This window comes from Temnothorax nylanderi, unplaced genomic scaffold, assembly GCF_030848795.1.
Source record: "Temnothorax nylanderi isolate EJ_2023f unplaced genomic scaffold, tnyl_v1.0 TNYL_tig0182_pilon, whole genome shotgun sequence".
NCBI classification, from domain to species: domain Eukaryota; kingdom Metazoa; phylum Arthropoda; class Insecta; order Hymenoptera; family Formicidae; genus Temnothorax; species Temnothorax nylanderi.
The window spans coordinates 319,182-332,336 of record NW_027249244.1 but is presented as its reverse complement, the minus strand read 5'-3'; the positions used below and the strand labels follow the sequence as shown (position 1 = coordinate 332,336).

General features: G+C 38.2%; 2 pseudogenes; one reads left to right on the top strand and one right to left on the bottom strand.

Moving 5' to 3' along the window:
- Positions 1-1,000, bottom strand: LOC139778413 (uncharacterized; annotated as a pseudogene).
- A 5,916-nt stretch (positions 1,001-6,916) lies between these two features.
- Positions 6,917-9,679, top strand: LOC139778397 (uncharacterized; annotated as a pseudogene).
- Positions 9,680-13,155: the final 3,476 nt, after the last annotated feature.

The window sequence follows — 13,155 nt, the reverse complement described above, 5'->3', positions numbered from 1 at the left end:
CTAACGCCTCCTGGAGCGGGACCTGTAGCGGTGCGACGACTGGCGACTGCTGCTCGATGCCCCTGTTTTCCTTGTCGCCAACGGTCTCGATCTCGATACAGGGGCACGTACATTTTCCGACCTAACGGGTGCAGTCTGTACTGGGCGTTTAATTGGCTGCTGAGTCTTTTTCGAGAGCGTCAAGGACGCATTGACAATGTACTTGGAAGACTTCTCCATTGAGGCTGCCTTCTTAATTTCCTCACCGAAAGAAGCACCAAACAGTAAATTATCTGCCGGAATAGCATCGGCTGTGGTCTTGGCCAAAATATTAAAGGCCGGCTTGATAAGAGCCCGTCTAGACAAGGAAAGGCGATAGAATAAATCTATGATTTTCACTCCCTCGTTGAGTTTACCGACTGCAGCACGAGCCTCGGCGTTGAGGGAGCTTTGTGTCTCCCGTCTGAGAAGATCCGACAATGCCTCTCCGAAAGCAAGGAGGGCGGAGCCAACCTGATTCTGGTTGATACAGCAGTCATCGTCTCGCATCATCTCTCTTGACTATAGCATTATTTTTTAAAGCCGATTTGCACTCTGGGTTTAGCTTAGAAGCCTTGAGGAAGACTAATTCCTCCGAGGGAGAGTACTTCTTTAATAGAACTTCTCGCTAATCCGCGGGAAGGCCATTCCGAGCTAACTCACGCCACTGCTGGACGACAAAGTCGTTCCAAGGTTGTGTCTCTGCTGTTTGACATACGGCACCGAAAAGCTCTCTAGTTAGGGTATCCGCCGAATCCTCAGCTGCAGTGGGCTCCGACAAAACTATTGTCTTGCTCGGGGGGGACGTGGGCGAACCATCGTCTGAATGGTTACTTACCACTGCTACAACAGAAGAAAAGGTATTCCGATTAATCGGAAAAGGTTGTGTCGACTCCTCTGTCTGTGCCACAGAACTGGGATGAACGAACACACCTATAACGTGCGGATCCCTTGGCCTTACCTGTCTAGCAGGACTTGCCATTTCTGCCGCCTGAGAGGCAGATCTCGCTCGACCGGGGCTGTCCTCTCTAATGATGTCGTCAGAAATTCTCTCCGCATCCGACTCTCGGTCAGTGTGACATGCGAGAGCAGAAGACACCCCTTACGAAAAAGTAGTACTAGCAATCAGTACTCAGTACTGAGTGAACAGTACTCGTAGTATTGAGAGTATTAGTATGTTAATACTCATGAATACTGCAGAATGGTCGGTACTGTGTCTGTCAGTGCTTACAGTACTGGCAGTACTACAAGCAATAATACTCATTAGTACTCCAAAGTATTGAAGTGGTCAGTACTTTATCAGATTAATATTCGGAGTACTATCATGATAGTACTGCCAGTACTGTAAGAAACTAATAGGCACAGATTATTGATAAATTGGTTCTCTAGCACAGTCTTGGTTTTTCAATTGACCAAAGATTTGTAATAAACAGGATTTAAACAGATCTCTTCTACGTGTCACAGGGTACCCTACCTTTCACATTACATGTCACAGTGTATCCTACGCTATGGCTCAATCGACCCCACGCGTGGGGTCCACTGTGACAAACGCAGCATTTCGAAATATCATTATTTTTGCAAAATATTTCTGAAAATTTACTTCTTAAATCATTTACAAACAAAGTTTATTATATTAAACATCGAATAGTCTCATTTATATTATAATGAAGTTGTTAAAATTTTTAAATTCACATTTTTAATGTGATTTGAAAAAACGTGGTTCAAGGGTGCCCACTCTCCCTTACTGCGCCTGTACCATACGTTAGTATCTCACGATTATTTGATAAGTACTAAAAGAGTACTGGAGGGAGTACTGGAGGGAGTACTGGTGGGAGTACTGGGGGAGTACTGGAGGGAGTACTGAATGAGTATTGGATGAGTACTGGGAAGGAGTACTGACGAAGTCAGTATGGTCGAATTAGTAGTACTTTGAGTACTTATGTCTCCAGTACTTTCACCAATACTTTTTCCAGTATTAAAACCAGTACTACTTTTTCATAAGGGACGGTCGGCGATAGAGAGGCGACATGTGGATATCTAACTTCTCTCCTCGATAATACCTCGATCAGCTGCGATAACTTGTTTTCCAGACCCTCGGCCTCGATGCGATCACGATGCCTGGACGACGACGACCTCCTCCTCTTCCTCGATTTATGCGTAGATTTGCCCATTTGTACTCGATAAATGACCGAAATCTTGCAAGGATAATAATCGCGCTGTTGATAAACGCACAACAAGAAAAGCAATGAAGCGCTATGGCGGGGAGGGGACGCTCGACTCGCGCGCGGACCGAGAAAAACGCGCGTTTTAGAGTCTTTAAAATCGCCTGTTGGTAACTGCGCAGGGGACGCACTACACATATATCCATCCGGACGAGACGTTGCATAATTATATACATAAAACATATGTAATTTAATTCAAAGTTTGGTACAATTATACTTATATATAATCATATAAAATTTCATTACTAATTTTTTCTCGAAAACAACTCTGTTAAATTAAAAAGATTTAATAACATGTGTACTTTTATATAATCATATATAACAATGTTCAAAACAGGGCGTGATATGTTTTATTTTTATATAGTCATATTTGGCTAGATCTAATTATCAAATATATATATATATATATATATATATATATATATATATATAACTGGTCGCCTAAATCGTATCTGTGGGTCTTTTAAATCATATCCTCCTTGAAAGTATCGAATTTATGAAAATTGAAGAATGAAAATAATTAAAAATATAAGATTAATGAAAGGAATCACTCATACCTATTTTACTACTAATTTATCAAAAAAAGGACTATGTACTTAATAATTAATAAATCACAATAATGAAAAAGTAAGGATGTTACTGTCGTGTTAACATAATCTAAATTATGTCACGTATATAGAGATGTGTGCGCATGAGTATACAGCACGAGTTCCTAGATAGTATCGGCACATTATAGGAAATCTTATGATGGTATGATTTAGGAAACTTGATAGATTTTATAAAAATATCGATTTAATCATTATAACCCTTATGGAAAAATACACTCAACTTTTGGTGTTAACCGTTAAAAAAACACCATAGAAAAACCCTTAAAGTTGGGTGTGATTTTGGACCGTCAATTGAAGGTTAACCATCATTTGAAGGTTAATCTTCAATTGGCGGTCCAAAATCACACCCAACTTTAAGGGTTTTTCTTTGGATGATGGTTAACCTTCAAGTGATAGTTAACCTTCAATTAATGGTTAATTCTTAAAAATGACGGTATAAACGCTAAAAATATAAACCCTCAAATGAAAGTAACAAATATGGCGTCCCAATGAAAATCTCTTAAGGGCTCCGCTCGCTGAATCGGACTCCTCGCCTCGATCCTCTCGCTCGGTTGGTCTCCAGAACACGCGCCGCAACGATCAATCCGTCAAGAAAGAGGTAACGGACTCGACACGTTCGAAGAAACGCAAGCAAGTGCGCGGCCATGACACCTAACGAGGCTCTTTGAGAGTAGCGACTCGCGCGTCGCGCCATCTAATGTGAAACGATCGGGCGTTGTACATCCAACGATGAGGATTAATCTCCAACCTACACTAAACATTGAGGCTTAATCCCCAACCTACACTTATCATTGAGAATAAACTCCCAATAAACACTCATCATTGAGGATTAAACCCACAATTTACCTAAACCTTAATGGTCAACACTCAATCTACACCTAAATTTTAGTGTTGACACTTAACTTTGATGACAAACACTAAACTTACGCCCAAATTTGAGTGTTAACTCTCAATTTGGGTGTTAACCATCAAAGTTGAGTGTACTTTTTCATAAGGGAATAATTGCAAATATGTATAATGTATATGAAAAGAATGTTCATATACATTATACATATTCTATAATAAACCTTATTTTATAAAAATATAAAAATTTATAATAAAATTGTATAATTACATTATCATCAGCTATATAAATTGATCAAAACTTTACATCAGTTATTATACCTGAATTTTTTAAATGTTGTTAGCACGCACAAAACAAGATGTAATCTGTTAAATTTTTGTCTATGTTACTCATTTCTCATTTATTTCATATTTTTGTTACTAAATGTTGTTTATTTTAAGTAATAATACGAAATATTGTTGAGATACGATTTAGGCGACCGGTACGCATTCGGTAACTCTTCTCTATGTTTTTTTTTAGTTTCAATTTTATTAATAACAAAATAAACCTCTGCAATTAAATTTAAATAGTATACATTATAAATGATAAACTTATATAATAATATTCTTTTCCTTATAAAATAATAAGCGTATAGCACTTTGATATACAGTTATGTGCAAAATAATAGCACCGGCAGAAAAAAATGAAGAACATTCTAACAAAATTCTATTTTTTCTTTGTTATCTTTTTGTAATAATGAGATGTTATGTTTTATGTTTCTTTGATGTATTGTTGCGCTGCGCTATCTCAGAGACACTCGCGTTTGCGCCGCGCACTCCCGAACTCGCGTAAAAGAGACAACACTTGATTACAAAAGGAACTCAAGGGTTTATTAGGAACTCTGTACAAGAATGCGTATCAAGTGGAGAACACGTCCGAACGATCAGTCCCCCCGTAGATCTGACAGTCGAAGTTGTTATTCCACAGATCAATACATCCCGTCGTTAGGGAACGCGCTTCGGCTTGACGCTACTCATGACTCTCATGAGCGAAGTTCAGGCTTCTCGTAAGCAAAGTTCAGCGCGCAACGGGTGTCTCAGCACGTGCGCAACACTGCCCTCCCTCTTCAAGATTGTCGTCCCGACAATCCGGAAGGGCAGCTGAATAAGTGGACGGTTCCCAGGATTCCGAGACGATCCTGCCCTACCCCGAGCTGCGGGTTACCGTGCTACGTCTCTACCGGGTCCTCTTCCTCAGGAAGCCCTGGTCTTCCTCCGAGACGGATTCTCGTCCTACCCCGAGCTGCTGCTGCGGGTTACCGGACTACGTCTCTTCTAAACCTCTTCCTCTTCGAGTTTCCTGTCTTAGCCTCTTTTGGGGGAGAGCTGGCCAGGCTCCTCCCCCTTGCCAATTTCAGGACGACTCCGCTGGAACTCCACTTCATTCCGGCTCGGTGCGAACCCCTTGCTTCCAGCGCTGACCCGCTCCTCTTGAAAGTCTTCGGACTGGGGGAAGGATTACTTTCCGTGGACCCTGCATCTCGCAAGACTCCCCCAGTCCCCGCCTCGGCATTTGCCCTAAGTTCCACGGAAAACCACGGATCGAAAACCGTGGGCGAGGCAGACTTCTTTAAGAAGACTTCAGGCGATCTCGTTGCCTCTGACACCTTTTTTTGAAAGTTCTTTCGCCCTTTCTCTCTTTCTGCGAAAACAAACATAAAACGCAGTAACTCGGAACACAAAAATAGTTATTTTTTTAACGCAATTTTATTCTCTTCTATTCCTCCCCCTCTTTCTTTTCTCCATTATTTTCTTTACGCGCGTCTTTGTTTTCTCCTCTTTCGTCATTACTTGAGAAATTCTCTTTTCTCTTTTCAAAAATGTCTCCCTGAATTATTTTTACCACCTCGCTCCATTTATTTGCAACGGCAATCAGCTCAAATTGCGAGAAAAACTCTCGCAACGGAATCGTTCCGTCGTACGTGTCGGGCTTTAATTTTACACACTCCGCTTCGCGACGCGGGTCTTCCCCACGGTCGTATACACAGGTCTGGAAACCAAGTCAAATTTCAGTGGTGGGGGTAGTCCGCTTAGCGTTTGAAATTTTATGTCTCCGGCCGCCACTTCGCGTCGCTTTTGGTTATGGTACCTGGTTAAAATAAAGCGCGTAAATAACCTTACATAACTGATATTAATGTCATTAATACCACGTGTGATTGTGTGATACTGTGCGATATAATGACTAAATCATGCGCGGTTCCAATGTGCAAATCGCGAAATTATTCAGCAAAGAAGTGTTCGTTGTTTAAAGTGCCGTCAAATATCGAACAATGTAGAAAATGGATCGCTGCGATTCCGGGCATTGTTGATCTGAAGCCGTCGCAATTCGTTTGCGAGAAGCATTTCGAAGAACATCACATCCTCAGGAAATGGGTCAAATACGATAATAATCGGGTTATCGCCGAAGTAAGTTTAATGATGATTACATTTTTTCTATGCTATAATTATATTATAATTATATATACAAATTTGACTTGTGCGTGACTATTGACATAAGTAAATATTTTGACTCGTTCTTGCTGGGTTAACTTTCAAATGATCTTATGTTACCTCATTGCATATTTATTGAAGGCTCCTTACAGGCGCACTCGACTCCATCCGTTGACTGTTCCTTCAAAAATTGACAGTCAGAGAAAGGTGGAAAATATCGCCACTGCTGGAGATTCTTCAATTGGCCAACGCATCAGTGCAGAGCATAATTATTTCTCTTTGGACAAGCCCTCGATGAATACAACGGTCGACGAGTCTTGCAATGAGAAAATACATTCTTCGATGATCCGTCTTCCTCCGTCTACAGAATTCTCGAGCATTGCTCTGATCCAGGAGCCTTCTTTCGTACAAGGTATACTTTATTATTCATTGATTCCTTAGAATAGATATGGACATCGTGGCATCTGAAACAGAAAGTGACTAAATATTAAAATTGCATGAGTGTATGGTTTAAATTTGAATTCTTTTCACAGATGTAAAAACCAATGGGTCTTCGGTAATGGATGGAGTTGATATAAAAACCACGAATATAATACTCCATGAAGATCTCTCGCCAAGAGATATAGCCACTGTCGAATAAATTCAGGAGCAACACATTCAGGCTCGTTCGGTGGCACATTGTGTACCTGAAGTGTGTGAACGTCGCTTTCACTTTTCACAAGTCACTTTCAGCTATGGTAAGTAAAAGTCATTTAAATGGCGATTAACCGTAAAGCGTGTTTTCCAAAGTTTTTATTCGTCTGTTTCCATAGGTACTTCTGGAGAAATTACGGACTCTACCTCGATACCATGGCCGTGGACTGTCGGTGAACTGAGCACCGATATCGGCAGTTTTTTGTTCACATATGCTATAACGAAGATAGAAAACGGCGATAAATTCCCGGTTGTGGAAAAAAGTGTACAGCTTTGCGCGAACAAAGAACTTCGCTACTTCGTGTATGGAAGTGCCGTTAATGTACATACACGGATGTAAACTCCCTCAAATCTTGGAGGACATAGCGTCGCTACCGCAAGCTTTGAAAAAGTTCCAAAATATAAATCTGTGCAACGGTCTCGACACCATCAACGTTCATCATCTGTCGGCGAATAGTGCGTTTAAAGATTATGTCGATCGATAGTGTTCCAAAAACTGCACTTTGATCTCAAAACGGAAGAGATGTGACCACTGCATGAACATGAGAAACGTAGTGCAGATGAAAGAAGCGAGATCGAAAACGAAAGTATCGTTAAAGCGTGTATGTCGAGTTTCCAATCCAATAGATCAAAGGAAGTTAATCGCGCTGCGCAAAAAAAGTTTCCGTGAAAGACGGCAGAAGAAGACAGCCCAGAAACGTATACAATTATTACAGGAATCCTTGCAAAATAAGGCAACCGAAATTGCTTCGATTCGTGGCGAAACGTTGGCCGACAGATGCTCGAAATTAAATGTCCCAGCAGGTCAACAAACTGTACTCAGAGAAATAATCGCGGCTGCAGGGAAGAAAAACGACAAAAGTCGGCGCAACGGGGAGGAGTGGATTATGCTGTGTCTACTGATGAACATAAGATCATCAGGTTACTACGAGTTCCTCCGTAAGAATAACGTTTTGCCACTGCCCTGTCATCGAACGATCCGCAGTTATTTCTCACTTGTCAACATGAAATGCGGTTTCGACGAAGAGTTTGCGAAATTGCTCGCAAAACATTTTGAGACGAAAACGCTTTTGCAACGACATGGCGTACTTCTGCTCGACGAAATTAACTTGAGGAAGTCAGTGGCCGTGTGTTCAAAAAACCTAACTTATGTTGGATTAACTGACTTTGGTAACGATGGGCCGCAATCGACTAACATTGAAGATCAAGCAACACATGGTCTCGTCCTCATGTTTCAGCTTCTTGCTGATTCATACACACAACCAATCGCAGTGTTTGCTTCGAAAAATCCTGTAAAGAGTGATGAGCTCGCGAAGCTAGTTATTAAAGCTATTGCGTACCTGGAAAGGACCGGAGCGAAAATTCACGGAGTCATCGCCGACGGCGCATCGACGAACGCAAAGATATGGTCCCTATTGGGTGTCTCAGGTTCGATGGAGGATACAAAAACGTGGTTCACGTATCCTGTAGATGATGACCGAAAAGTTTTCGTCTTCTCTGATGCGCCCCCATGTCATCAAAAATGTTCAGAACAGGCTGTATAACAAGAAAAAATTGCGGGTAAGTTTTCAGAAGCTTATGATTGCTTTGAAAGTATTTTGAACCGTAAACAATGAAATTTAACGGATTTTAAAAAAACTTACCTGAATGACGTGTTCTTGGAAACCCAACCTAAACAAAAAAAAAGATAAGGAAATGTTAAGAAGGCCACGCAAAAGCATAAATCATTTTTTTTTCATTATTACCTACCGTTATGACGCCTTCATTAATTGAAGGAAGAACTTACCTGACTAACGTATCTCTGGAAACTCGACCTGAAAAAAAGATTAAGAAATATTAAGGGTTACTTCGACCAAACTCCGATTAACTTAATCGTTGATTAGTCCATTGGAAATGACCAATCGCATTTGCTCATTAAGCAGATTGACAAATGCGATTGGTAATTTCCAGTGGACTAATCAACGATTAAGTTAATCGGAGTTTGGTCGAAGTGGCCCTTATAAAGAGAGTCACGCGAGAGCATGACTCATTTTTCTCATTGTTACCTACCCTCATGATGCCTTCATCACTTGAAGGAAAAACTTGCTTGACTAACGTATCCCTGGAAACTCGACTTAAAAAGAAAAAAGATTTTGAGAAAGTAACGCGAGAGCATAACTTACCTGATACATCGCAATGAAATTAATGTTTATGTGTTCAATTCCGCAGGTTAAATCGTCGAACAATTACATATGTTGGGATTACATCGCAGCTCTGTTCAACCTTGACATCCAACATGCTGGGGATGCGAGGGCCTGTCCAAAGTTAACACAACGGCACGTTGTGTTAGACAGCACTTCGAAAATGCGCGTTCGACTCGCGACACATGTAGTTTATGTTCCACTTACGTTTTCACTTTTTTTAAATAGTTTGTCCATTTCATGAGTAATGTGTTTTGTATTTGCGCTGTTACAGGTTTTTAGCAACTCTGTGGCACAAGGACTAAATTTTTATTTACGCTATAACCCAGAAGAACCTCTGAAAGGATGTGAGGAAACGATCGGGTTCTGTAAACGAATGAATGATATGTTCGATGCGTTGAACCGCAAAACTCCGAATGAAGGGCTTACCCCGGAGAGTAAAGACTTCAAGGTATGCATTTGATGCTTCTCGAAAAGTTTACCATCAATTATCAAAAATTTGTTTATCTTCGTCGACAATTGCTTTCGTACAAGCGTTATCTTATAACTTCAGGTATTGCAAGAATCTCTTGAATGGTTAAACGAGTGAGAGACGGCATTGCAAAAAGGTGAGATGTTGGTAATCCGCATACCCGGTTTCCACTAGCGATCCATGGTTGGATACTAGGAGCGCCACGCGGTGCCCACCAGGGGGCTAACTCACTAGAGGCGCTACATAAACTTATCTTGGGTTTCTCGTCACTGTCACAGTATATACATACAGTAGCGCAACTCTCTGTCGGCACTTTTGATGTTAGCGTGGATGAAAATGAACTGCACATGCGCGTGCGAGGTATGTAACCAATCAAAGCACCGATAATCTGTCTCACTTCCTCTCACTGTTATAAGTCTCTCTCTCTTTCTAATTTATCGTTGCGTGTCAGACGCGCGCGTTTTGATTGGGATAATGTATGGAGACGCATGTTTGACGTGCGTTATAACGCGCAGAAACTCATGCATAAACAACAAGGGTTACATTTGAGATAGAAATAAAACATGATGTACAACCAGACGCGCGCTATATATTTATTTATTGGCACTATATATTTTTTAATTATATATATATAGGTATATACAAAATACAGATAAATTTTAATAATTTGTATAGCAATTGTACAAATGTGCCATATTACTTCTTCGTGTTATACACGAGTTGTATAACACAAATCAATAAATTATTTATGCTATCAATATTTAAACGGACACAAAAGGAAATATCAGTTAAATATTAAGAAAATTATATAATACAACTTGTAACTTAATTTTATCTAATTCTTTTTATTCACAATGACAATTATGTATATGTAATATATCTAGGTAGATGTATATGTGACAAATGTATAAACTGTCAAGTTACATGATTTCTGCAATGATAATTGCAATGACAAAGTAAACGAAATGAAAGAACTAATAAAAGTTAAATCTGTTACATGCCCTTTTAAAAAGCGGATAAAAAGTATGTAAATAAGTTGATGACTCGTGTTGGCAATATTCTGTAAAAAAAAGAAAAAAAATATAAAAATTATGAAATAATAAAAAAATTAACAAAACATACAGACTTAATTATATAAATAATACAATAATATATATGTAAATATCATGCAAATTAAAGAATAGTAAAACAAAATAAAAAATAATAAAAAGTGCATAAGATGTAAAAAGAATGTTAAATATAGTTTAAGTAAAAGATAGTGTGTATAGAAATGCAAATAGTATATTGAGGTCATGTTTCTTTAAAAAAATTTTATTTTAGTGTACAATTTCACAAAATATATAAAACAAGTACAATATGCAAATAGTGAAAAAAAGTAGCTAAAAGAGAATCATAGATAGCTTACACCAACCAAATACATAGTAAATCTTCTTCTTCCTCTATAATGGCACCTAGCCTCATCGGGGCTAATGCGGCCAGATAGAAAACACATATTAATATATTAATGTAAGTTAACAAAGTCAGTTCCAAGCATACATATATAAAATAGAAATTTTATTGACAAATATTAATACATGAAAATAAAAGAACGTCATACTAAAGTTAAAAGTATACAATAATAAAAATATGCAATTTGTGTAAAACATAACAAAATGTCTTGACTCCTAATATTCCTATACCTAAAATATATTTATTAATTTCTTGTGTCCAACTCAATCATTAGTCCGTACTTCAGTTACTCGATCCACCTCAGTACGAACCAAAGAAAGAGTGGTAAAGAAAGTAACTTAATATTTACAGTTAAAACTTTAATATTTAATACTTATAACACTGTATGTAACTATGAAATCTATTTATTATAAACATAGCATGCAAACAGAAAATAAAGATTAAGAAAATTATAAGTTGTTATTACCATGACCATAAACTGTTATAACATAAACACGTGAAAGTATATGCTCGCAAATACAATGTCACAATCAGTCATACACTTAAGAAATATAAATTAGTAATGGTATATAAAAACAAAACTGTCTATATATATATATATATATATATATATATATATATGTATACTTTGATAAAATAATATATAAAATAACATATTGTGTTATACTTTTAAAGTAAAAATAATATATATATATATATATATAAATTAAAGTAAAAATGATATATATATTTGTACACACACACACACACACACACACACACACACACACACACACACACACACACACACACACACACACACACACACACACACACACACACACACACACACACACACACACACACACACAGTAAATAAAAAATAAAAATATTTCAGTTCTACAAAATTGTTGTTATTAACGATTAACTACCTAATTAATTATGAATTATGCATGTATATAATAAGCCGAAATATGTCCAGTAAAGGTTTGAATTTTGTCCATTTAAGGTGATGCTGGAGCCGTCTGTTTTACCGGCATTTTTTTGTCGAAACGTAGCGTCGTTAATATTTGACAGAATTAAAAATCTTTCTCCAGAATTGCAGTACATACATTAATGATTCAGGGGAACTCCGATTTTATATAGAAAACGAGAAAAAATTACGGAAGTACAGATTTCCTTATCTACTTTTATCCCAATATAGCGTCTCGAGTTGCGGCGAGCTGTCAGCTCGTCACAAGATGTATTTCATATAAGAGATATACCATTGGTACAAACGCGAAAACAAGTTCCCCTGAATTGTACAACAATAAAAACATCGATAAACCCCCCAAATCAAGATTTGGAAGCGTAATATAAAAGTATAATTTCGATGTGTATCGTGCGTATGTGTGCGTGCAATGTAGCGTGCTATCCTTGTCTATATCTTTGTCTATACAAGGACAGATATAGTCGGTGAGCACTCCTTTATCGACGCTGATCGAGTTCGCCTGCGGCTCCAGCATCCCCTTAAGATCCATAATTCGTCCATTCCTGTCCAATAATGGACGTCTTATGGATGTCCACTGGAGTTGCAAACGGACGTACAGTGGACGCCCCGTGTATGTCCGCTGTACTCAGTATGGACGTCCGTGGACATACACAACGTCCGGCATGGACGTCCGTTGTACGTACATAGGACGTATTTGTGTTTATTGGGTTATTATAATCAAATTTAAAAATGTTTAGTAAAGTTTATGAAGTTTGTCTAGACAGAAGATAATCTCTAAGCTCATAATTTCGCAGTAATCATATATGATCAAGACTAATTTATTTATCTACCATGCATGTATTATGCCCAACTTTAGAAACAATAAATAATATATATTAACAATAATTCCAGTATAAATTCCAATTACACATACTAGTGAGTTATTGTCAAAATAACCGAAAGATAATGACTAATTCGAAGTCTATTAAAAGACGTAAAAGATTTGAGCGCAAACATATATAATTGACAAAAACTCAATAGAATATGGCAATTTAATATATAATTTACATAAGTCTATACTCGAATGCCTATTTCGAAGTACACATGCAAAGAGTATAGCAGAAAACTGTGAAAATTATCGAATTTACTCAAAAATTCACTATGCATATATGTAAAGTTGATGTACATGGAAATCAGCCCAAGGCTGAAAACTCCCTAAATCCAGACAAGTTGTCTGTCTGTGAATTTATGA